Source organism: Apteryx rowi, unplaced genomic scaffold (assembly GCF_003343035.1).
Source record: "Apteryx rowi isolate R43461 unplaced genomic scaffold, aptRow1 scaffold_83, whole genome shotgun sequence".
Classification (NCBI taxonomy): Eukaryota; Metazoa; Chordata; class Aves; order Apterygiformes; family Apterygidae; genus Apteryx; species Apteryx rowi.
The window spans coordinates 1,416,910-1,442,128 of record NW_020451127.1 but is presented as its reverse complement, the minus strand read 5'-3'; positions in this window follow the sequence as shown (position 1 = coordinate 1,442,128).

The window sequence follows — 25,219 nt, the reverse complement described above, 5'->3', positions numbered from 1 at the left end:
AGAGAAGTGGTTGTGACCCTTGTAGCAGCTAGATTGATACGGCTCTCAAAAAAAAAAAAATGCACCACCCTAGACAGCCTGCAATCTAAATAGACACAAAATGCAAAAGGAGGGAAAAGAAAGAGAGATGACACATGCTATGTCGTGACTGATATATCCTGCAATATATGACACAGGATGCTGATCTTCAGTCACCAGACTGATGATGCACTGRCTTTTATATAACAGGCCTAGCTTCTGCTGAAGACCATTCCTTCCTTTTTCTAGAAGAAAGCTGAACATACCACATTCCTGGTGTACCTGGCATCACATTGTCATTATTCTCCGGTAATGTTGCCATTTTACTATACAGGGTATATGCATGTACACCGTAGATTTGTTCTGCATGGGCATATTAGACATTATAAAGACAGCCAGTTTTCAGTAACTCAGCTATAAAAATGTACAAAATCCATGAACCCTTCCTGGAGACATGTTCCAGGTAGAAAAAGAAGCCAGTTCTGGGGACATCCAGACATGTATTAGTCCTTATTCTAGGAATGACTGCCAAAGAACAGCTAATTTTCACCCTCCCATCCTAAGCACCTCCGCTGTCTTGAAAGGAATTGTCTAGGCTGCGAATGAGTTCAGGATTTGGGCCATAAGTCAGTAGAGTCAGAGACAGGTGAACGGTATTCCTTGATGGATATTTCTAACATTTCTTTCTCCAAAAGAGCTCTCTCCTARTTTTAGACATCTGCATGCTGTCCCCAGTGTAAACTATGCACCTCAGTATCCATTGTCATTAGTGGGGGTATATCCATGAGGCAATTTATGACATCCCAAGACAGCTGTCTAAGCTCAGTGAGATGAATCACTCTCATAAGGTGTCCRTTACCATTCATTTACCCTAGAAGGAGCCTGAATGATCTGTGACTAGAAGAAATCCCTTTATTAGATCAACTACTATAATTATGAGCTACCTGCATCAGCAAGTTTCAGTGGTCCCATAACCACTCCCCTTTGTCTGTTAAACAGCTTATTGCACACCTGGAAAAATTACTTGATGTCTCAAGACCTTGCAGGTAACTTTCTCATCTGATCGGCTTTGCTCGTTCAACCTGGATGCCTGGAGAAACAAAAATAATGAACAATGCAAAGCACCATCCACAGTCACCCTGGGCCAGGGCAAAGCTGTTGATGAAAGTCCATGTGAGCTTGAAAGAGTAGAAGATTAGGAATTCAACACTGGGCAACACAAAAATGCCATGACCTAACTGTCCAACACATACTAGACATCTGTGTCAGTGGGACAGAAGATCAGAAAGTGTTTGATGTAATTAACTGTGTGTACCTGGAAACAAAGTCATAACTGGGCTGGAAAAGGAAGAACTGATGCATGGTTAAGAAAGGCAGCCAAAGAGGGCATGTAGACTAGACAGGGGATGGAAGGGTGCTTCCTAATGGGCTGCCATAACATATGATTCATGCAAAAGAATCAACAGGTTTTAAGGAAAACAGAAGTTCATCCATAGCAAGAGGTAGATCACATCCAGTGTACTGCTCGATGATGACAGGGATTTTCTCAGTTCATGACATTCAGGACCAAGAAATAAATCTGAGTTGCTGTGGGGCTCACAAATCAAGACATGTGGCTGAGCAAAGCAGAGTCAGCATCAAAGCAGTGTCAGCATCTGAATTTACAGGAAATAGCCAGCATTTTCACAAAGTTTGGGGCGAAATAAATTAATGGCCCTTGATGGTGCAGAAATTAAGGCCCTGAATAATGGGACACTAAGCCATGGTTTCAAGTCCTGCCTCCCCTAAGGCTGGGAGGCAACTGGCACATGTGAGAAGATGGATGGGATGAAAGTTATCATGATGTCAAAGGGAAGGCATGCCATTTCTGCTGTCAAGCCTAAAAAGCATGGTTTGGGAAACACCAGAGTCATACTTTCAGCCTCCTGAACGCCTCTTTAGGGAACCTTTCATTCTAGTGCTATAACCTAAGACACAAGACTTGCATTTTCTAGCACACACCCAAAAACCACACTCCTAAATGATGTCGGGGTTGTACCCATGTCATTACCACAATTGCAGACACAGAGCAGGGACAGTATACATGGCCTTTTTGCAGTACAGCTAACTCCTGCCCCTTCTAATTAAATGCAATAAAAGCATTGTCATTTGTGTAAGAATTTTTTTTTCAAAATTCAAGCCCTGTGTTCTCAGCTGCTAACAGCAGGATCATACCTCCCCACTTACATTCCTAGTTCTTTTAAGGAATAATTATTAAAATTACAATCTACCATGGATGGTAAAAATGCAGAGTGATGGTAGTTATGCAGTAGGAGTAATGCAGAGGTAAGAGAGCCTTTCCCCACCCCCAAAGATCAGCCAGATCGCAACCATTCCTTTCAGCTGCCAAGATGTCCTCTCCTTAAACACTTCCGGATGGGGATATCACAGCTCTGCCCACAGAAGACTGATAGCACAACATGAAAGAAGAGATTGAAGGAACTTTATGCTCTTTCACATACAGTACAGAAACAGTCTCAGAACGGTCTCTCCCTTGACTGATAATCCAGCCCAGATTAGATGTCCAAGTCTGAAAAATGTGGCTCATAATTCTTAAAGGTCAGTAAAGCAGCCAGTATTTTATTTGGCTTTGCAATTCATAACAGAATTCTGATAATAGAGAGAAAATCAGTAGTTCCTGCTCTACCACGCTGTACAAAGTTATATCAYTCTGCCTCTTGCTCCCAACAGTATCCAGATGCCATAAATAAAGTCCCTTTAATATGAGGTCCTTTACAATTGTCCCTTTGACTCTAGCGGGGCTACCACTGTAATAATATTTCTGCCRACACAGGGCAGGACACTGGGTTCTGCTTTCAGTGCTGTTTGCTTTGTGAGGTTCTGCTGGGTGACTGGCCCCGTTGTTCAATATTGAGGCGGATACTCTGAGTCACTTCTCCTTGTGGAAAATCTGTTTTCTATAAAGAACTGGCAACCCCATGAGTCATCTACCTTTGTCACCAGTTGGAACCAAAGTGATAACTGAGGACTGGGCACCGAGAGCAGAAGTTGGCTTCCTCTGGGAGGTACTCAGTGAGTTTGGTCTTCAGCACAGTCCAAAGAAAGAGAAGCTCCAGAAAGGACACCCACAGGCCCTAAGCTATCGGACCAGATGTGGCCTAGGAGTTTCTCCTGGCCCAGAAATAGGAATGAGTTATTATGAGTTGCTAAGGGAAAATATGCCTCAGAGACATCCCTAAAACACTAACCAGGCCATGGGTGTAGCCCCCTTCCCCATAGGGGTGAGCTTATATTCCCCCTCCCCCCACATTACTCCATGGAGGTCACACTTACATGAGCAGACTTCTTAACTGACATGTCCAGCATGACACTCTGAACTGGCTCCAATCTTACTCTCCTCTGCAGCTAGTCTGAGACATCATGTATTTACAGGGCAGTACCACAGCTTCTGTTCAGTGACCATATGCGTCAAGTACAGCTTAGATCTCCTCAGTCCAGTTCCTGAAGTTCTGGAGTGGAGAAAGGCCATACATTGCAGAGCTGGCTTTGACCCAATCTGTCACTTGGCCTTCCTCATATCTTCAACCTGACTTTGCAAAGACCCTAAGTCACCCTGTGATGGGGCCTTACATGCTGAGCATGCACCCAGCTCCCCAGACGTGTTCCCATTATTAGGTGTCCTACAAAAGATCTCAATTACTGGGTGAGAAGACACCTAAGAAAATCTGCTCATTGAAAAGATGCTCATTCCACATCTGTAATAAATGATTACACCTTTGTTGACATATTGACCCAGCTACTTTGGGCAAGATATGAAGAGGATTAATATGGAGATATTAATCCTTACCTGTCTGGTTGGATGTGAATAGAGCCAGGGCCAGAACAGACTATTCCAGGCTGTATGGAAATTATCCCTCCCTCTTTCTCCAAATCACAGCTATGCAGTCCAGAACAAAATCTAACTCATTTCTGGCAACAAAACAGATCTCAAAAAGGTTCCTGTTTGAACATCCTCCTGGTATCTCAGCCCTCCACTGAGCTTCGGGAGAAATGCCACCTAATAGCCTGAACACAGAAACACCTTCATTCACAGGCTGGATCTAGACGGGATTCCCTTTGTGTCTTGAGAAAAACCCCAGTCCAAGAAAAGATAATAATTAGAGAAAAACCCAAGCCACAAAACTGGGATCTAAACTCATCTGCTTAGACCTGCTCATCTGCTCCCTGCCACAGGAGCAAAACTGCTGCAAAGCACCTCTTGAACAAAGTTGATCCCTCTCAGCACAGGAAAGAAACAGCCTTGCAATGATTAAAGCCAGTGAGGCTCAGCTGGAGAGCAAATCAAACTGGGCCCACATGCTTTCAGGGATTGATTTCATGTGATGTGAACTCTGAGCCTTGCTGAGGGTTTTTTTTGCCCGGTCCCCTAAGAACAAGGTACTTATTCTGTGATTTTGTGCAGGTGGGTGCACATAGGAACACCTGTCTGTCTCCTGCTGCATCCCCCTCACAGCTTTTAACCCATGTGCCAATGTCAGCTAAATTTGACAAAAATTCCTACAAGTTTCTGTGGGGCTTAATGAAAATCAGCATCCAAATAGAGACAAGAGACTTCACCATTACTCTTGTCTGGAGAAAGGCTATGGTGAGAGCTCTGACTTTATTAATGACCAGAGAGATCATATGGTGGAAGATTTATAAAGACTCTAAATAAGAGGAACTAGTCTTCTTAGCTGGAAGAATCTGCTCCCTGGTCACAGAGGAATCTCTGGTGCTTTGTAAGGTACAAACTCACACATGTCCTCCTGTATGATTCAGTGAAAAAATCAACTAACCTTGAAACACATTGTAGACCAGATGTCCTGACTTCCACTGTGCATAAAATGGCTTTATTTTGTTTGTGTGGGGTGTTTTTTCAGTCAGCAGAGGTTTTTGAGCTATGAGACTGCTGGTGACACATTCTCAGACATTTTCCTTGTATCCTTGAGAGGTTAAAATCTTTTTAGCTACAAGATTATCAGGGTTTTTTTTATAAAAAGGGGGGAAAAGAGGAGAGAAATAAAGAGGGATGAAAGGAGGGAGAAAGAGGGAGAAAGGGAGGAAGGAGGGATAAGGTCATTATATAATCACTTAACTCCAGGATTCAGCATTCAAAGAAAGCTAATATTAACCAATTTGACCTCAATGAATTGCCAGGATTCACTGTCAATTCAGTCTTGAACTAAAGGTCATTGCAAGCACTGACAGGTATAACCCTCTTCTCCCCAAAATAAGCTTAACTGGATTTCTGTGGTGTATGGTTAGCACTCTGTCAGAAGATCAGCTTCTGCTGAAAACATTAAACAGCCATCAAGGGGCAAGAGATTCCTGTAAATTTTTCCATGAAAATATTTCTCAGGACATGAGCCAGCTGCAAAATTGAGCGCTGTAGAGATAACCTCTTGGAGATGTCAAACATGCTGTCCCCMGAAGAGATTTCATGTTTTTGACAGTGACATCCTTCTGCTATCTGATGAGATAACTCCTCTGTACATGTATTGAAAAGCTTAGATTGTAGCAGAGGGATGAATAAGGGTTGGCATTCATCATTAAAAGGRGAAGAAGCGCCGGGACCATATAGCCATTCTCAGGCTCAGATAGAGGCTGGATTGTGAGTTATATGAGCACCATAGAATTATGTGCAACAACATATACCAGTGACTGGATTGTATGTTTCTCTGTATAATTTACTGTCATCTCACTGATGTGGTCAGATTGGAAGATTATTTGTAGGCATATTACAAATCTTTGCTGGCTTTAAGGAAAGGAAACATTTATATTGGCCAGACATTTGGGATAATAAATCAAAAACTCAGCAATCCATTAAAACTGTACAGATAGGAACCTGAAGGCAGATTTCTGGACAAATTACAGAGCCCTGATCTTACTTCTGTTAGAGCGAAATTAAGCAACAGAAGGGCAGGGAACTTGACGCACAACTGGTGTTATTTCAAAGCCTTCTTTGAATGGAGAAAACGGATCTAGTCTTGCAGTGGGTGGGTGCGGAGGCTGCACTGCTCCCTGCTGAATTCCCGCACCCCAAAGCAACTGCCCGAAATGGCAAAAACTCTTGCACCCCCTTCTGCCCGTTACTATAAGGAGCAGAGAGAGGTCAGGTGGACACAGATGTGGYCAGGACACCAGACAACATTTCAGAYCKAGTTGGATAGATCTGGCCCAAAAYGGGGGCTCCACCTGTCAAAAAGTCTCCAGCAGGATTTGGGGAATGTACAAGGGAGCGTCTACACCGCCTGCAGCATGTGGTGGGTGTTACCTGACCACGGTGGCGAGATCTGGCTGAAAGTCTTGAGTGAGAGGGCGTCAATGGGGGGAGAAAAGGGAAACCCAGACTCCCGCCAGCTGCTTGATAAAAAGTCTGGCATGTGCCAAAATACACACCGCCAGGCCAGGCCGTTCAGAGGGGGAACTCTTCACTGCAGCTGTGGTGAGATATGAAAAGATGGAAGAACAGGTCTTCTCAGCAGAGCTCCGATCGGGATTTTTGTTCAAGAAACCAAACTCTGCCTGCGTAAAACTGTTCTGAGAGGGAAGACTGGTAAAAGAAAGCTTGTCCATTTGAAGTTTGACCTTATGAATGATTTTTAATGAGCCTGGACCATTATTGCACCGTCCGGGCCAAAGTTCTGAGGCCTCAGGAACTAACGGTGGAAACTGCATGACTGACTTGTTGGAGATTCTCAGGGTCATTATTTTTAGATCATCTGTGTGTGGTGCAGTCTTTACCTCAGCTTCATATGAGTCAGTTGGAATCAACTCCTGCATTATGTTATACAAAAGCCCTTATTTTCTCTCAAAACTCTGGCAATGAACATACCAGAGTGCTGTCAGCTTCCTTGGCTCTGAGTGATAACTGAACTACACAATGCCAGAAGCAAAATGCATTATGAAAATGCGCTCAGTGGAGGAATGGAGCAATAAAAAGTGTTGTAGGTACAACATATGGCATTGAAGCAGACTGGAAATAAATGGGAACATGTACTGATTTTAAGCTCAACAGACTGACAGGAGCTACAGAGGTGCCAGAAACAGTGATACTAACRGTAAAAGAAACCAAAAGCCACGTGTAATTGAAGCTAAGTGGGTAGAATTTGGCATTTGCAATGCTAAATTAAACTTGCAARAAGAGTACATAAGGTAAATGCGTAAATCAATAATAAATTGTGTAACAGTACCTGGGGAAAAGCACTTATTAATAATATGTTAAGTTCTTGATCTCATCACAAAGAGTGTTTGTCAGAAGTGCCAAAAGATCAAAGCAGTTGAGGAAGAATTTGAGGGGGGTTTTTTCTGAGAATAGAGAATTTCCCAGCACACTATGGAATGCCGCTTGATGATTGATGCTTTTTGAAGACTTCCCATTAACCAAAAGGCAGAGTCTGGAAGAGGAGTTTGATGACTTTGTTGCCCTGGGAATCACAGCAAGAGCAGAAAAATCAACAATGTAGATATGATCACTCATTCTTGTCAGGAAAAAAAGAAAAAAAACAGAGAGAAAGGAGAGAGAGAAAGAGAGCTAGAACCTTGTGCTTATGAATAAGTTCCAAGGGAACTCAATACCTATGGAAGAAGGAAGAAAAAATCCTATTATTTAGAAGAAAGGAAATTCTGGGAGAAAGCACTTTTTTTTATGCTTGATGCCAAACAAGACTCTGGTCTGCATCTGGCACTGTTAAATTATGGAATGTCTCTACTGCAGCATGGACATCCCTTGACATTTGTGCAACACGAAGCTAAAACAAAAAGTGCTTTTAGAAACTGACGTCCTACTCACAGGGGACATGCAGGTGTACAAAGAGAGAAATATCTCCATCTGTTTGAAGTCCTAGGAGCTGCCACCGCTTCACAGAGGCTACAATGTGAAACGACAGGAACATCTGTGATGTCCCATGAGACAACCTTTGTTGGCTATTTGAAGACTTTTGACATGGTAAAAGTAGGAAAGAATCAGGGTCCTCAGAGGACAAACCAGATAGAAGCTCTTTTAGCTGATGAAAAAGAAGTAGGAATGATTCACTTYTGACCCAGGAAAAAGGAAAAAGACAGTAAAGCCTTTTTCTGTGTCAGCCTTTTAGATGGGAATGGATTCAGAGGGAGCTGTCAATGCTCAGGCTTTGGATGGTGATGAATTTGTGATATGATAGAAGTGAGCTTAGACTGACTTGACACCGAAGACTGGTGAAATGAATGAAAAGGAATATGTAAATAATACACTTTGGAGTATAAAAACATGTTGTAATAACAGTCCTTTGTCATTCTCCTGGACACAATTCCTTTAAATCTTTTGATTGCTCTCTTCTGTCAGGAAAAGAGGGTTAGATTATAGAAAAAAATAATAAAATTGCTAGCAAGGTCTTTCTCTTTATGACTATTTCTTTGCTTTTGATAATAATGAATATTAATTCCTACTCTTCATTTCTACTTAACTAAGTCCAGATCTATAATCGTTTTCCTACTCAGAGTGGTATATAAAAAAGGAAACCTGTCTTAGTCCCACAAAGGCATGGAATTGCTTCTTTTGTCCACATAGGCTTCATTCAAATAAAACAAGGGAAAGTTGACATTTCTGAGTCCCCAGACCTGGGACGGGAAGTGCTCACCATCACTAGACCAGAGTGCTAGAGGTGTCACAAGAGGAGACACAGGTTTATGTGGTGGCCTATCACACCTCAGGAATTACTTGAACACTGAACATTGCTAGTTACTTAAGCTAATAATATTGTCATAAGAAGCTGCAATTCTAATTCATATTAATCTAAATTGTCAATTATTGTTATGTTAGGCTAGAAAGGGCAGATTGAGGGAACTGTTCCTTTAACAGGCTTTGGCATAACCCAGCCTATTCCATTAGTCAGAGCTCACACTGTGCAATGTGGGAGAGGTAAAATTCAGACCCATCAAGGTGACTCTGCCAGACATTTTGGCTTTGGTTTCAGAATAACTCCAATAAATTAATGTCTGAGAACAGAATTTCTCCCTGCACAAGCAGTGTGCTGCATAGAATAAAGGATGACGCACTAGACTTAGTAGCAATGAACACACATTTAACTCTTGTAAGACCACATATAAAATGAAAAATGATCRGAAATGCCATCATCAAATGTTGGGACCTTTCTATTGGCTGGAAGGGACCCTAGCTTAGATTAAACACTCATTTAGACCCTCCAGATGGATCTTGAGAGATTTTCAGACACTTAAAAATTCAGCCAGTCTTTAGCAGAGGAGGAAAATGGAAATAGTTCTGCAAGCACCTATCTTAAGAAGGGATGGATCTTATCCAACTTTTAAGTAGCTTAAAGTAGGAGAGAGAAATTTTCCCCTGTACAGCTTCCCTTATGATCTATTTTGAAACTCCCTGAATGCTTCCAAACTTTGAACCAAAATGTAGACTCGTCTAGCAGTTGCATGGTCTCATCACACCCTGAAAAAGAGCCAAGACATCCGTACAAAAGTAGACACCAACCCTTTGACAATTTTCAAATAGGGCCTAGAGAGYTCATCACTGGGCCAGGAACTAGCAGTTCTGGATCCGGCTCTGTTTCAAAGCAAAGTACTTGCAGCATGTTCAAGCCCCATGAAACAACTTCTCCATCCACCAGAAATCTGGGATTGRTTTAGTCTCTTTAACCATTCCACACGACTATTCCTATATTACTCTTCTTCATCAAAAGGAGTGGAGATAGAGATCCTTTTTTCCAGAAAAGTTGCCAAAAACATGAGCTATCTGTTYCTCAGAGGAATTGACCCTCCCTGGACAGTTGTTAACAACCAGTCCTTAGAGTATTTGATGCCTTTTTTCTCCTTTTTCTTTAAGTCCTTGGGTTTGACCAGCACTGCAGTCTAATCTTAAAGATGTCTCTGTTTCCCATAACTCATAAACAATATCATGAGCCAGATTCTCAGCAAAACTAAATCAATTTACCTCCTTTGACCTCAAAAAGAGTAAGCTGATAGGTACCAGCTGAACACCCCCATCTTCTCCAAAAGGTTATGCTGATTTATGCCAGCAAGGGTCTGACAGTATCTCTCAAACCCCCGTCCGGCTTTTGTGATAGATCTTTGGCTGCTATTAAAGTTCAGCATCCTCTGGGAGCATCTCCTAGTAAACCTGGCCAGCAGTACTGGGTCAGAAGAAAATCAAGGCCAACCCTGAAAACAAAATGCCTTTAATGGAATTAATTTGGGAGAGCTTTCTGTAGAGGAGTCCAAAAGTCCTCCTCTTTCTCAAAATTGTTTTCCAGGTCTTTTTTTTCCCCTGCAGATATTCTCAGATGTCTGCACACAACAGCTTCCACTCCTTAGAAAACCCCCGTATATACAGGCAGCTAAACCAGCTACCCCCTTGCACTCCCTATTTCACGTGGGGCAGAGACCCACAGTCCACTGAATTTACCAGGATCCTCTCTTAAAGGAAGCCCTCAGAGTATCAGCTTTTTGAGATATCTTTCACAGAACCCATTTTTCCTCCTTTTACTTATATAATGAACCTGCATTGACTTAGGTATTTTGGAGGAAAGACAAAAGCAAGGAAGAAAGGGATGAAGGGAGGGAGAAAAGGCAAAACACCAAATTTTACATCTCATTGGGGTTCATTTTTAGTGCTGCTGTAATTGAAGTACAAAGTTCCTTCTGAAGATAGTAGTATCTGTTTCTGTGGCACCTCTTTCATTTAGGGACATTGTTCATTTTCCCTCCAGCTTCACAAGAAGCCCCACATATGAATGTCATGTTCTTTTTCCTATTTGCTAATGGCAATCCTAAATAAACAAAGGAATACACCAATGATTGTGATCAGCTACTTGGAGGGGCAGGGCAACCGATTCCTTCTGAAAGAAGTCTATTATTCATTTCCATACCAAAACTATCCAGCACTAAAACCGGCACAAAAAAGCAAGGGGACCTTCAACTAGGAAAAAAGTTCAAAGGAAACATTGAGGAGACAAAGACTATTTTGAAACACTCAATTCTGCAGGAAAGGCTTCATTTGAGAAGCAGTGATAGTGCTTGCAGTATCACTGGGGTGCTACTAGGGATTAGTGTAGAAAGAGAGGAGACAGCCAGTCACGCAAGATGTTTGCAGTGAGATGGAACAATCCAGCTGAGCTGTGAATGTGGGGTTCACATGAGCATGAATGCTCTTCTAATGCAGTGATGAAAGATAAAAGGAAATAGGGGGGATTTTGAGCACATTCCCAGCTTTAAAACTCGTATCACCTTGATGAGAGATGATACTGTGCTAAATGCTCTCTGACCACAGATGTTATCTGTGCACCAAAAGTCTGCTTTAGGGACATGAAGGAGGATGTGGACTTTCTACTCAGGCCACATAAGGTAAGTCAACCCCCTAAATAGAAAAGGCATAATATCTTATTTCTGACAATGTCCAGAAACATGCCAACATGAAACTATAGGAGCAAGGTGAGCACAAGGTGAAAGACTGCAGCTCAGGAGCTTCCTAAGCTGGATGTAGTGCCTTTGTATGTAAGAGCCCTATATGCACTTTTGCCTTCCCTAGGTTTGTCTAATTATCTGTTGAACCCTTACGAACTTTTAACACCCGCACCATCTTTGGCAAGAAATTCCATAGCTTAATTATACTCTATATGAAAAATCATCTCCTTTGGCTTCCTCTGAACCTGATACCCAGCAATTTTATCTGATTTCAGAAGCACTTTTAGTGCAAGAGGCAATGAGTAATAGTTTCTTAGCCACCTTCCCCAAGCCATTCAGGATTTTATTGACCTACAAAAGAGAAGTTCCTGCAGCAGGTTCAAGCACAGTGAAGTCCATGCCTTGCCCAACTTTCCATCACCCAGCTGGCTCACAGGCATCTTCTGTGAGTATGTTTAATAGTATCCTAATAAATAGGTCATACTTAGGTGCAAAGACACTCCTCCTGCTCTGGAGGGCAGGTTCTGGCTGACACTAAGGCTATGTTTGCAGAAATCCAGTATGGAAAGCAGAGAGACCTGGGCTTRAGAATAGCTTTGGGTCTTGACTGAGAGAACAGAAATAGCCACTGTTGGAAAAAGCAGGAAAATTCATTTATGGTTAGCTCCTCATCCCGCTGAGCTCAAAATCAAACTTACACTGACTTGAGTGCGTAGCAAAAGTAGTCTGAGGTTCAAAAGTACATAGGACTTCCATGCATGGATTCCATTTAGAGCAGGAATTCTGCCCTCTTAAAAATTTATGGCAGTATCTCAAGTTCTTGCCTCCCTTTCCCCTGTTATCCTCACCACATCAGTGGCCAGACTGCCGGATCCCCCTCCAGTGGGTGGAGGTTATTTTTCAGATGTCAGATACATGCAAACTTCTCATCTTGTGTTATGAAATCAATGATGCGATAAATTAATTTAGACTCCTTCTATGGCTGGAGGGGAGGAAACTGGATGAAAAGAAAATGGGACTCTGTGTTGTTGTTTTGTTTTGCGGTTCGTGAGGTTTTTGTGCTTGTTTTAAACCACCCTTCAAGATTTTGATGCAAAAGGTTGAAATATGTAGATAATTCATACAAAGCATATGTTTATAAAAAAAATACAGGATTTTTCTTTTCCTAGCCTTAATCTATTTTCCCACTACATAAAGGGACAGAAAGAGCCTAAGTTAATAACACACCAGCACACACACAAATACATAATAAAATGCTCACCCATTTTTAACACTCCTTTTAATGCCTAGAGGCCAAATCCTGATGGTTCCAAGCAGGCAGAAGTCTCACRGAGGCTCTTTCTTGTATAACCAAAGTTGGAAAAAGAACTTCAGCTTCAAATTTGTGTCCTGACATAGGAGCTGCCATTGCTTTAGTAAGTTCACAGAATCACAGAATGGTTGAGGTTGGAAGGGACCTCTGCAGATCATCTAAGTCCAACCCCCCTGCTCAAGCAGGGTCACCTAGAGCACGTTGCATAGGATCGCGTCCAGGCAGGTTTGGAATATCTCCAGAGAAGGAGACTCCACAACCTCTCTGGGCAACCTGGTCCAGTGCTCTGTCACCCTCACAGTGAAGAAGTTTTTCCTCATATTCAGACGGAATCTCCTGTGTTTCAGTTTGTGCCTGTTGCCTCTTCTCCTGTCGATGGGCACCATGGAAAATAGTCTGGCCCCATGCTCTTGACAGCCTCCCTTTAGATATTTGTACACATTGGTAAGATCCCCTCTCAGTCTTCTCCTGTCCAGCCTAAGCAGGCCCAGCTTTCTCATGATGATTTCTAATCGTCATGAACAAAGTTCATCCCATTTAGCATAAGAAGAGAAGAGGTGAACTTAGAAGGAAGCCGAAGCTGATCTTTTCCCCCCAGAATTGTGCCACAATACTCAAAAAGGAGATACTTAGGCTATAAAGAAGTGGTGGAAACATTGGCAGGGGGACTCAGGCAAACATTCTCTTTTTTTTTCTATTTAAATGACATTTCTCCTGAAATTGCACTGGGATGATCCAGTCTTTTCAGAATTAAAGATGTCAGTTCTGGGGCTGCATCCCCTGATTTGCTAACTTCTGGGTCCTACAGTTTCGGCAGAAGCTCATCAGCCTTGAGATGTTTGGAACAAACCATGCCAGACTTGGTGAATGGGCACCTTCCAGTGTAATGTTGCTTGGTTAGAAAATTTTATATTCTCATTAGGAGCAGCTTTCCTCTCCCAAGTATCCATGATCGAGTATTGCGCATGGGAGGCTAGCTGCTGAAAACATGGCTCCCTTAAGGATGCTATAGAAAAGCTCCCTCTGTTTCTGTGAGAGAATAAATTTAACCTACAGCAGAGGGAAATTGCATAATAGCTGTAGGTCTATTGAACGGACAAGAACTGCCAACGATACCCCTATCTGTAATCTTCAGGGTATGGCAATTGCCCACACTTGGCAGTCTAAGATGAGGGGATCTTATTTCTTCCAGACCTCCCACAAAAATATTAAGCAACCCCACACGAGGCTATGTTTTTTATTGGGAACCCTTTAAATCCATTCCTCTTGCTACAAATGAACTCTGGCATTGTTATTACTTGTAAAGGGACGGGGTAAGAATGGCAAATAGCTTTTGACAATGATTGCACTTCTTTATACATCGCCCTTATGGTACTGTCCAAAACCAATAAAATCAGTTATCACCACAGTTCAACTGTAAATCTCTGTGGAACAGTCCGTCTGATAGTCATGACTATTATGGCAATGGTACTGGGAATGCTGAACCACTTCACTGTGCACAGGGCCCTCCAGCAGCAAACGGAAGACTCCTCCCTGCGGTCAGCAATCAGAGTTGGTCACCCCTTGGACTTCCTTCAAGGTCAACAGAGAAAAGTAGGACAAACTCTTAATTTAGCTATCTACTTTAGGAGCACATGGCAACCTGCTCATAGGAGCAGAAGCTTAGGAGCACCTGGTTATACCTGCTCTGTTGACTAAAGGCTTAATTTAGTTTTCTACCCTGGGATATCTAGTGATACTGGAGATGCCCAAGGGTACCCCACCTCACTTCCAGCTGCTGTTCCAAAGGGACATAAGGTTTTCATACGTACTTTGTCACATCTGCCAGCACCATGTGAAGGTCTCACATTCCGCAGGAAATGTCAAAATCCAACTAATATCTATGTTTAGGGAAGTGCATCGACTCCTAGATGCCCCACACCCCCCATACAATGATATCTACATCTGAGCTTGCCTGATGGACAGTGAAGAGTTAGTTCAAAATCATTAACGAAGTCAGCACTGAGAGTCTTTTATTCTACTGTAGCTGTCTACAACRGATCAGATAAATTGAAGCCTGAAAKTAAAGAATATGTAATGTGGAACAACCTTGCAGTGGAAATGAAGAAAAGAAAGTAATGCTCCCCATTGTCAATGTTGTTGTTATATTTCAATATATTTTAATAATTTTTATGTTAATAAATATTAATATTTTAAATATCATATATTGAATACATTTTATTATATTTTATTATTATATTGCACATTCTTTGACAACAAGAAATAACTTGGCATTGTTATATGAATTTCACACAAGAATAAAGGCTAGCGTGCAAACGGTCAGTTCTTAGCTTCAGGGCTGCTCCTTTTTAACCGCTTTAAGTAGTGGTGAACCCTTTGGTGTTAGCAGCAACATCTCACCTTTTCTGTGGGTTCACCAGTTGAAAGCCACAACAGTCRAGATAAAAGGATGAACAGATCTATTCAGGCATTCAGCTTTCCCTTGAAATAAGTAGGAATCCTAATTCTGTACTGAAGTGCCTTTGTGAACCTGGTCCAGATCTGCTTCAGCACCTTTTTGATCTTGTTTCAGTCTAGACAGCTTCTCGCAGACCTGACGCTACAGACCTTCCAGCTGGTCAGACCAAGAATGGGAGCATCAAGGAAAAAACAAAATAAAGGCTGTGTCTTGGACACCCAGACAGTTCAGGGGCTATCAGCTGACTCAGCTTGCAAACTTATCATCAACTTGCTACTATCACACCCTTAATAAAAAGGCCAGGGAACAAAAAGTTAGCAAACAATGTGACACCTCCACGTCATGGACAATATGTCCAACTGTGTTTGAACAATTGTTTGTTCACTGCTGACCTTGATTGCTTTTTCTAGGAGAGACTAGGAAATACTACTCAACAAGTACATAGCCTTTATGTGTCCATAAGTGTCTAGAAAGGCTCAACTTGCCCTAGGCTGAGTCACCAATCTCTGAGAAACTCTGTTTTGGAGAAAGAGAAGCCCAGATTCTTCCCAAACTGACTGTTGTTATTATTGGATTTCCACCAGCTTTCTTGCTTCAAAGACTTAAGCCAGCATYCACCTGAAGAAAAGTGACTTAATCCCTCTGTGTTTCAGGTCCCCAGCTGGGGACTGAGAATAATGCTACACCCTCTGTTCAGGAATTCATCAGATATGGTGTTTCAGAGTCCATGTCTGCACAGCACCTGACCCAGCAAGGCTACCAGGTAATGGGGTCATGTAATGCAAACACATATTTACAATAAAGAATGATAAATAGTTTGTTATCTTCCTCTCTGCCCCTTCCAAAGGTGACTTATTGAATTCTGAATAGTTAAGTAAGAACTTAAAAGAAGCAGCAGACATATTACAGTAAGAGTCAGTCAGCCCTTTCAACCAAAAAGATTAATGCCAAAGCTCAATCTGTCAGTCTATCGTTATTTCTCACTTCAGGATTAATCCAAAACTCATCAAAGGCTGTTCAAAGACTCCTGTTGACTTTCATGGGTTTTGGATCAGCTGTTTTGCAATTTTCCCAAAGCAAACAAAACCGACATGCTGAAAGAAATGTGAAGAGAGAGGAGAAATATGGAGTTCAAACGCAGACACTGAGCATTTCCTCATCAGGAGGCAACTTTATCCCATGGGATCACAAGAGAAATGTTTGGAGATATGAACAAACTCTGAAATGCAGGCCAAAGCCTGTAGCTTGCTGGCTGTTCAGGGAGGAGTGCGCTCCACGCAGTTCTTCCCCTATGGTAGGAACAGGGCTTAAATGAAAATTTGTGCCTACGGACAATTACCAGGATGAAGTGAGGAGTTCTAAGTTCTGAACTTCACTTGTTGTTTGGTGACTTTGTTTGGTACAGGTCTTCTCCAGGTCCTGGATCACATCTGCCAGCCTTCTGTGTGTTTCTCATATACCTTGGGCACATGGGCTTGGGACACATGGTGCCCATATGTGGGCAACCAAAATCCCATGCCATAAGTCAGTGGGACCCATGGTAACTGTTTGTGTGTGTGTTTAAGACAGCTGTGATCCTCTCMTTGTTGGAGCTGTGACCCACCAATTCAGGAACCACAGCCAAATACACGTACAAGAATAGATGGCCTTTCTTTATATCACAATACCACCTAAATGGAGTGAGGGTATCAGCTACTCTGTATGGTCCTTAATGAAAGGTGGGAACCCTGCTAAAAAGTCATTAGAGTTTCTTCTGGTCACTTGGTAGCATGGGAAGGTTACACATGCCACACAAGCTGGTTATTTTGGAACTCATTATCAAATAAAGATGAATTACTCATAGAAATGGAATTTGGTGGTTTCTGAGGGATCAGTGGTCACAGCCTGATAACACTCCATATAGGAAAATGGAAATGTCTCAACCAGCCATTTATATCCTTGGTACTTCTGAAAGGCCTCTTGTCTCCAACTTGAGATTAATAATGAGTAAAATCAATTCAGTGTAGGAAAAGCAGATGAAAAATGTGTGTGAACTCAGGGAGTTTTTTTATTAGATATCTAAAAAGGCATGATTTCACAAGGGCAGATGGCAAAGTGAAAACAGAACAAGAGAGTCAGAAAATCAATGTAAAATAAATGGAAAAACAAAAGCAAAGATAGAAGTGGGAGATTTCGAGCGGCACAGAGGTACATAATGGAAGATGTACCTCAAGGTACAGGTACAGGTTAAGAACCTGGAGGATTCCTGTCTGACAGGGCATATTTGAAGGAGCTTTTAAAGCACATCTGAAACAAATTTTCTTGGTGGCGCTAATAAAACTATCCCAAATGATATAGAAAAGACAAAGCTGTTCAGTAGCATTGAGAAAGAAGTTAGAAAATATTTCATATTGTGAAGGAGTAAAAGAGCTTAACCTCTTCATTTTACCAAAAAGAAGACTGAGAGGTGACTCAGTTAAACCAGAATAAGTACAGACCCAGGGAGAAAATACCCTGTGCAAAATGGCTGCTTAGTCCAGCAGAGAGAGAAAGATCTTCCAGTTGCTGGAAGATAAAGTCAAATAAGTTCAGCTGAGATACTAGGTAAATATTTTTAAAAGTGAGAGCAATTAAGAGTTTGATTTTAAGGAAAGTGGAGGACCATTGAACTTTCAGCTCAAAATGAAATGCCATTCGGCGAGGCGATCACAAAGCTGTCACTGAACTCTGTGCAGGATTAACCAGGAGAAATTCTGTGGCCAATGTTGAAGAAGAGTTTGGATCAGTTGATATAGGGATTCCCTTGACTTTAAACCCTCCAGGCAGTTTGCAGCCTACAGTGACCAAAACTGCTTTATAAACTGAAGGCAGAGAGAGAGCGTCACACCTAGAGAGCTGTTCATGCAATCTGTAGATGAGACTCGAAGGAAGATGAATGTCTGGAGATACCAGTCTCTTTCAAATGACAAACAGGAGGCTGGACAGCTAGCTTATAACACATGCCTACTTTTCCTGCAGCTAAAGCTAGCCAAGCTTTTCCCACCCCACAGTGCCTGAACATACACAGGGAATTATTTCCACATCAAGGAAGTAGAACTGGGTTGACCGAGTGGATGGTTGGACAATTTCAGCTGTTTGAGCTCATGCTTCCTTCAGGGGTTTCTATCGTACAGACTGATGGTGTTTTCCCTCACCTGAGAAGCAGAAAGTGTATGCATGCTCCTAATGTGCTGTGCATAGAGAATAGAATGGGTTCATTTAAGTTACCCATGAAAGTCTCATGGAAAGAGCAAAGCCCCTRTATAAGAGGGACTGAAGGTAACCACTCACACTTCCAATGGCCAGACCCGGAGAATACATGCAATCAATTGTACTGTCTCAGATGAGCAGCGACAATATCTTAAAACACACCAACACTTTCATTTGCAGCTCTCTGGCTATCCCCAGRGTCCTAAATGATACCTCACTGACTAGACCATCTTTCCTGTCTTCATCCATTATCAGTTTACCTGCCTCTCTTTTTTCTCCAGACCAATTTTGTCTGACAYAATATTTACACCGCCTTGGGAAACATTCTTTTTTCTTTAAGAAAGTGCTCAGGTTTTGTATCCAATATTCCCTTTTATTCCTTCACAGCAGGCAGCATAGAGTACAAACCATATTTCAGCTAGGCAGATGTGCTATCTGAAAATGAAAACCATGGCAAAAGAAATGGAAGTTTTCAATCACAGTGCACATGCATTTCAGATGAGGAGTAGAAGAGTGTAGAAATCAACACAGCGATTGCTAAGACCAAATATTACAGARCACTTTACACTAATTGGTGCAGATAATGTAAGAGTAAACACAGTGGCCTAGATCTGATCCTGGATCAGCAAAACCTYGAATGCATGCATGCACATGCATGCACAAGCTCACCAAACATGCAAAATATCCATGCTTGTATTCAAGTCAGTAGTCCATGCACTGTCTTCACTACAGTTACGACTAGTACTAAGAGTCAGAATGTTTCAAAACAAGCCACACTACTGTAATATACTGGTTGAGCGAATGTGTCTCCTTCCTTGGCCATGATAGGTCTTTAGGTAGAGCCTTGGACAACAAGCATGTAGAGAAGAAGCAGCCCCTACAGATGGGCTGGGATTGTGGAATGGTTCCCTAGAAGATARTTTTGCCAAGCATTGGGAAAAGGTCCTTTGATGATGTTCTAGCTAATCATGGGTGGCAGTTTGTGCCATAAGGCAAGRGGATTTAATCCAGAAATGCCTCCCCAGCTGTGGACAGCAGTGTATTGCCCTGCTGCCTGTGTAAGCATTACGTGCTGAGCAGTGAGAATTCAGGCAGCAAATAGCAAGTTTAAAAATAATCCAAAGAAAGGAAATGTTGTGGCAAATGTTTTCAAGAGTTTATTCACTCTAAGTGATTTCATATTTGGACTTTCTATATAAGGTGTTTTATTATCTTAGTTTGAAGCACCATGCCAAGAAAGCCAGTGACCTAAATTCCTCCAAGGTCTATGACTCAGTCTGTCCCATTGACRACACACCTCCAAAGACCTAGCACCAGCCAGAAGGAAACACTAGGCATAAGAGCATATGTGGACTTTTGACAGTTTGATTCTGAGTCAAGRCACTGAAGAATTACCAATTCTTAACCTCTCATGAGAGATGTTTCTCCCTACAGCATTCTTTAATGAAATGAAATTCTCTCTCATGGATTTTCTTCATCCAGACACTGCAGCTTCTCTCTGAATTGTGCTTTTCTTATCTCTGCCACAGATCTCGGACTGGTGTCAGAAATGTGAATAACTGATTATTGATCTCTTTCTAACAGTTGCAATGGAAAATGCTTGTTCCTGGTTTTGGGTGAGCATTAATGTGAACCCTGACCATCATCAGTAATGGGATGTTTTCAGAAGTTATCACCTTTTGTGGCTATCCATTGGTGAGTTATAGTGAATTTGCACTGGGTTAGAAATACRTGTAAATACATGTGGTCTGTTACAAAATCTCAAATGATGGTGGCATCTCTCATGATCAACTAACTCTGCCTCTTGCGATCATGTGAACATACCTCTCATTCCTCTGTGGTTTCATTTTTGAGCTGTTCCCTTCTCACTGAAGCACTGCCACAMCTCATCAAAAAAATCCTTATTAATACAATGGCATAAAGGTTAAAAAAAATCTTTTTTTTCCCTTCCCTTGAATATATTACATAGAAAAGAACCTCCCAAGAGGGCTGAGGATGACAAAGATAAGTCCAAGATGGTCAGCGATTTCCAGAGRTACAATACTCTTACAAACATCTATCATGGATTAAAAAAAAAACACACTGTTTGACACTGCTGTCAGAAAATGAAAAATGAAAGTTGTTGCAAATCAACTCCAAATCACATGGATCCTCCCAGGCAGCAAGGAAGCTGGAGTTAAGAAAACACAACTGTATTTGTCCTGCCAGTGGGGGAGTCCATGGTGTGGGTAACAGCCACATTCAAGGCAGCTTGCAGAGATGAAGGAGTGTTTTCTTTCCTGAGCTCCCTGGAACAATTCTTCAGAGGCTTTAAATGACAGGGATGGAGTGAGAGCTCTGGTCAGTGGGATTGCTGAGCTGTTTGGGTGTATTTATCCAACAGCCTGACCCTCTGCCAAGCTTTATTCTTTATCATGGCTAAGACATAGCTGCGTAGTGAACCATGACCACATCCATACAGCCACAACTACTAGCCACTGAATTTAAGGTCTTTGAAACTGCAGGCAGGCCCTCCTACTACTTGAGCTATGAAGCAACTGAAGGCAAATATATGTGGGGAAGATAGACTTAAGCACTTAGACTATAAGTGTTTTCTGTTCCAGAACCTGTAAATTCACTCACTTGCTTACTGCAATCCAGAACATGCTGGAATTGTGCCAACTTGGAGCATTTGCAGAGTAGTTCAAATCCATCTTCACTCTTTGGGATAAACACAACCTAAAGAGCACTGATTAAGTAAACAGATCCGTGCAGAGGTCCAACAGAAGATGGTGATGTTTAAGCACAGATGTGAAATTAGGCAAATGCTTTGCTGAAGCGGAGTTTTTTCCTGATCAAGATGAGCCATACAAACCTTAACAGGGTTAGGTGAAGYAATCTCTTTAGACCACAGCTGAAGGTGGGAGGCTGCAATGACTTTTTCTACCAAGCTTGCTGACAATAAATAACTATGATTGAGTTGGTATACCTACAGCAACAACACATCTTCATGGCCTTGACCCCATTATGAGTACAAACAGGAAATAACAAATGCTGACTTCACTTCACTCTCATAATCTCTGTTACCGCTATCCACAGGAAGCAAGAACAAATTGGGCAAAGACTTTTGGTTTAAGCTAGACATGCTTACGATTTCAGACCTAGCAAGATACACCTTGACCTCAGGTTAACTTTCAGTTGAGTCTCACACCATAGTACCACCTTTTTTAATCCTTCAGTGCCCAGAAAGGAAGCAAATGCAAGGAACGTCTGATATTTTTGTCTTTTCCTGATGATCTTCAGTGCAAAGACAAATCAATGCAAAGCCTATCTATCACATGACCTGCAGACAGAAAATACAGGTTGAGGGTACTGAGTGCTACAAAAGAGCAGCATTACTGGTTTCTTCTCCATTCCTGCGGTGGAGATTTGATGTGGATGGAGATAGCTCAGAAACCTTCAGATTCAAGAAGGGACTCATCAGTGATTTTCAAATAGCCTGAAAGTCTGCATACACATTGCAATGTTCATCACATCAGGTGCAGTAAAAATGCCCTGCTTGAAAATTGACTAGTTTTGGCAGGAAAATACTTGGTTAACATTCTCTCTTTAGGGAGATGAGGTAGGAGGAAGGGGGCATGCAAGCACGCTGTGATTACAAACAGCCTCAGAACATCTGCAAAGTGATCTCACTGACAGAGACCCTGTGTTTTGYGCCAGTGCCAAACTTTGTGTCTATCAGAGTGCACCACGTACAGTACACACTTGTTTCTCTATTCAACTATTTGTTACAGATCTTCAACCTGAAACTAGGCAAATTCAGTCAAGGCAAGTGATTGAGTTCTGTTACACAGCATGTTCCCAGGTAAGCACAGCCACGCTGGTGCAGGCCAAGGGTTTGCCCGGTCCAGTGTCCTTTCTCTGACAGYGGGCAGTAAGAAAAGAGCAGAAGAAAAAAGACGAGGATAGAGCTGCATTTACCATGGTTGTATCCTACCAGTTTTGAGAGGTCGGTAGCTCAGGACCTTCTAAGCCAATGGATTTGTGTTCCAGGAATTTCTCTAATCCCTTTATATCCCTTTCTGATTTTGGTTTCCATAACATTCCACCATTCAGCTACATATGTGAGATACTGCAAACTCTGTTCCTGTCTTCCTGGGGAGACCTCTCCACTCTGAACTCATTGGATGCATTTTGCCTTCAGTCTTAAAGGCAGTCTTGCTGAGATCTTACCCTTTGGCCCTGGTCCTTGACCTCCATCTATTTTTGTAGAAAGAAAGCCATGTATTTCCATCATTCTAAGGCTGCAGTCTAACAGATAYGTGAAGTCAACCAGACCACAGCGCTGCCAGAGGAAGTGGCCTCCTCTCACTTTCTTATGCCRTTAATATGACAATATAGTGAGCCAGATCGGGAAATCGCTCTGGCTGAAAACTAACACGCACACTTGGTCCACCTCACTACGCAGTGGTGCACGGACTAGTGAAGGTACAAGACAGAAGACCGAGAACACTTGGTTAAGCAGAAGGGGAGAGGGTGGGATCATTTTTTCTTCACTAGCAGCACATACTTGGATCATGAGACTGCATCCTGAAACTGTCCCACTGCCTTCAATACCTCTTTTCCGACTTTTTTTAGTAAATCCAAAAGAACGTGGAGTCCCAAGTCTTTCCCTCCTGGAAGCTATGAATGCACCAGCTGTTTGCAGCCTGAAGGTCAGTGTTCTCCAAACAAGATAGTTTTAATTAGCAACAGGAACAACCTTGTATCAAAAATTATTCAGGGAAGCTATGATTGCATATGCAACCCTAGCAAACTGACTTGCTGGTCTATCTCCCCTTCACCCAGCAACATCTAATCATTCATTTTTTCTTTCAGTGCTAAAGCACTGAGTTGTCCCATGCCCTTATAGCTCAGATAGCCATTTCAAACTGCAACCAGCGCCTGTCTCAGCTCTCAGTCACTGCTGAAATCAGGGTGGGCTTCACTGGTAAGCCAAACTTGTGCTTTTTTGCCGGGGGGAGGGGGAGGGGGAGGGCACCTTGCCACTATTTTTTTATTTTAATTTTAGACAATGACTGCTTTTTGAGCACCTCAGCAGGAATCATCAGAAGGCACTGCCTTGCACAAAGGAAGAATATGGCCAATCATTTTTTCCAGGAACCACAGAAGCACGGATACCACCAGTAAACAGCCTCTGGGTGGAGAAGTGGCTCTCAGCTCCTGCAGAGCTCTGCACACACTGACTGTGTCTATAGTAGTAAGTTAATCAGGCATGGACCATGCACTGAGGCCAACTGGCAATAAATGCTCTGTGTGAATATTTTAAAGCTCTGTTACTCCTCAGAAAGGGCTTTCTGCTTCCAAACTGACTTTGGAAACAGTCCCTGGCGCATGCACAGCTAGCAGGATAGCATGGGCTACAAACTATTCCCAATACATATGTGTATTTACATATACAGGCAAGCCACTCAAGCCTAGCCATAGGACCAATGTCATGGTGTTACAGCTGCCTTCAGGCCAGCGAGAGCCTGATGCATTTTTCTATACGAGTTAATAGTAACTAAGAGTCAGAAGGTATTTCAGGTTTTCTGATTGTCACTCTGGCTGTAATCCGATGTCTCACAAAGGCAGCAAAGATTAAGAAGTGGTCAGCAATTCAGACCACCTACTGATCACCAGTAATAGATCTGAGCTTGTTAAGTAGTCAGTGGAGTGAGTTAGAAGGCTGTGGTACAGGACAAAGTCTCTCCACTGACTATATAGGACTCTGAAGAATAGCAATTGGGCCGAGTCTGAATATAGCCCTTGCAGACTAACTACTTGATTCAATGTACAAAGCTATACCATTATAGGAGATATTTTCAAAGGCATAGATGGTACATCACGGATCTAACCTACACCTCCTTTTTTCTTTGGTGCCTTTGGAAAAAAATGGCCCTACTCAAAGCTCAGTCCTTCACTGAATTAGGCTCCTAATCAGTCTGAATACAAGTATCTATCAGCTAAGCATTTACTTAAAAAGTTTAAAGTAACAGGAAGTTCTGTCTAAACATAAGGAAAAATTTCTTTACTGTGAGAGTGACTGAGCACTGGAACAGGTTGCCCAGAGAGGTTGTGGAGTCTCCATCCTTAGAGACAGTCAAAAGCCGTCTGGACACAATCTTGGGCAACGTGCTCTAGGTGACCCTGCTTGGGCAGGGAGGTTGGACTAGATGATCTCCAGAGGTCCCTTCCAACCTCAACCATTCTGTGTGTGAACAGTGACTGACTTATTGGAATTATTTACAGCATTTCAGCCCGTTATCCTGAGGCAAACTACAGAAACTGCTTCTTGTACTCCAAGAGTACAATAAATAGAATTGAGGTACTGAAGGACAACAGTCTTCTCTCTGTTTGTGATGTGCTTTTCTCTCACATCAAGTCTTGAGTTTGAATGATATATTTCGTATTTTCTATTTTATCCATTTCAGGTACTAAATATGGTGCAAATATGGCACAAATACGGTTTATCACTTCCACCTCCACCACCTGGAGTAGTTCAGTGACAGGTACCTTCATGCACCATTTTGAGACAGGGGTGGTATGACATGCCAGCTAGTGACTACAGAGAAGCTGGAAAGAAATCATTCCATCCAATCTTAGCCACATAAAAGTTCAAGATCTACCCTACCTTGTTCACTGTTCTCTTTCTAAATCAGTGGAAAAAGAAACCATTGATTTCATATGTTTAATCCCAGCTGCCTTCACTATTTCTCTTAAAACATTATGAATTC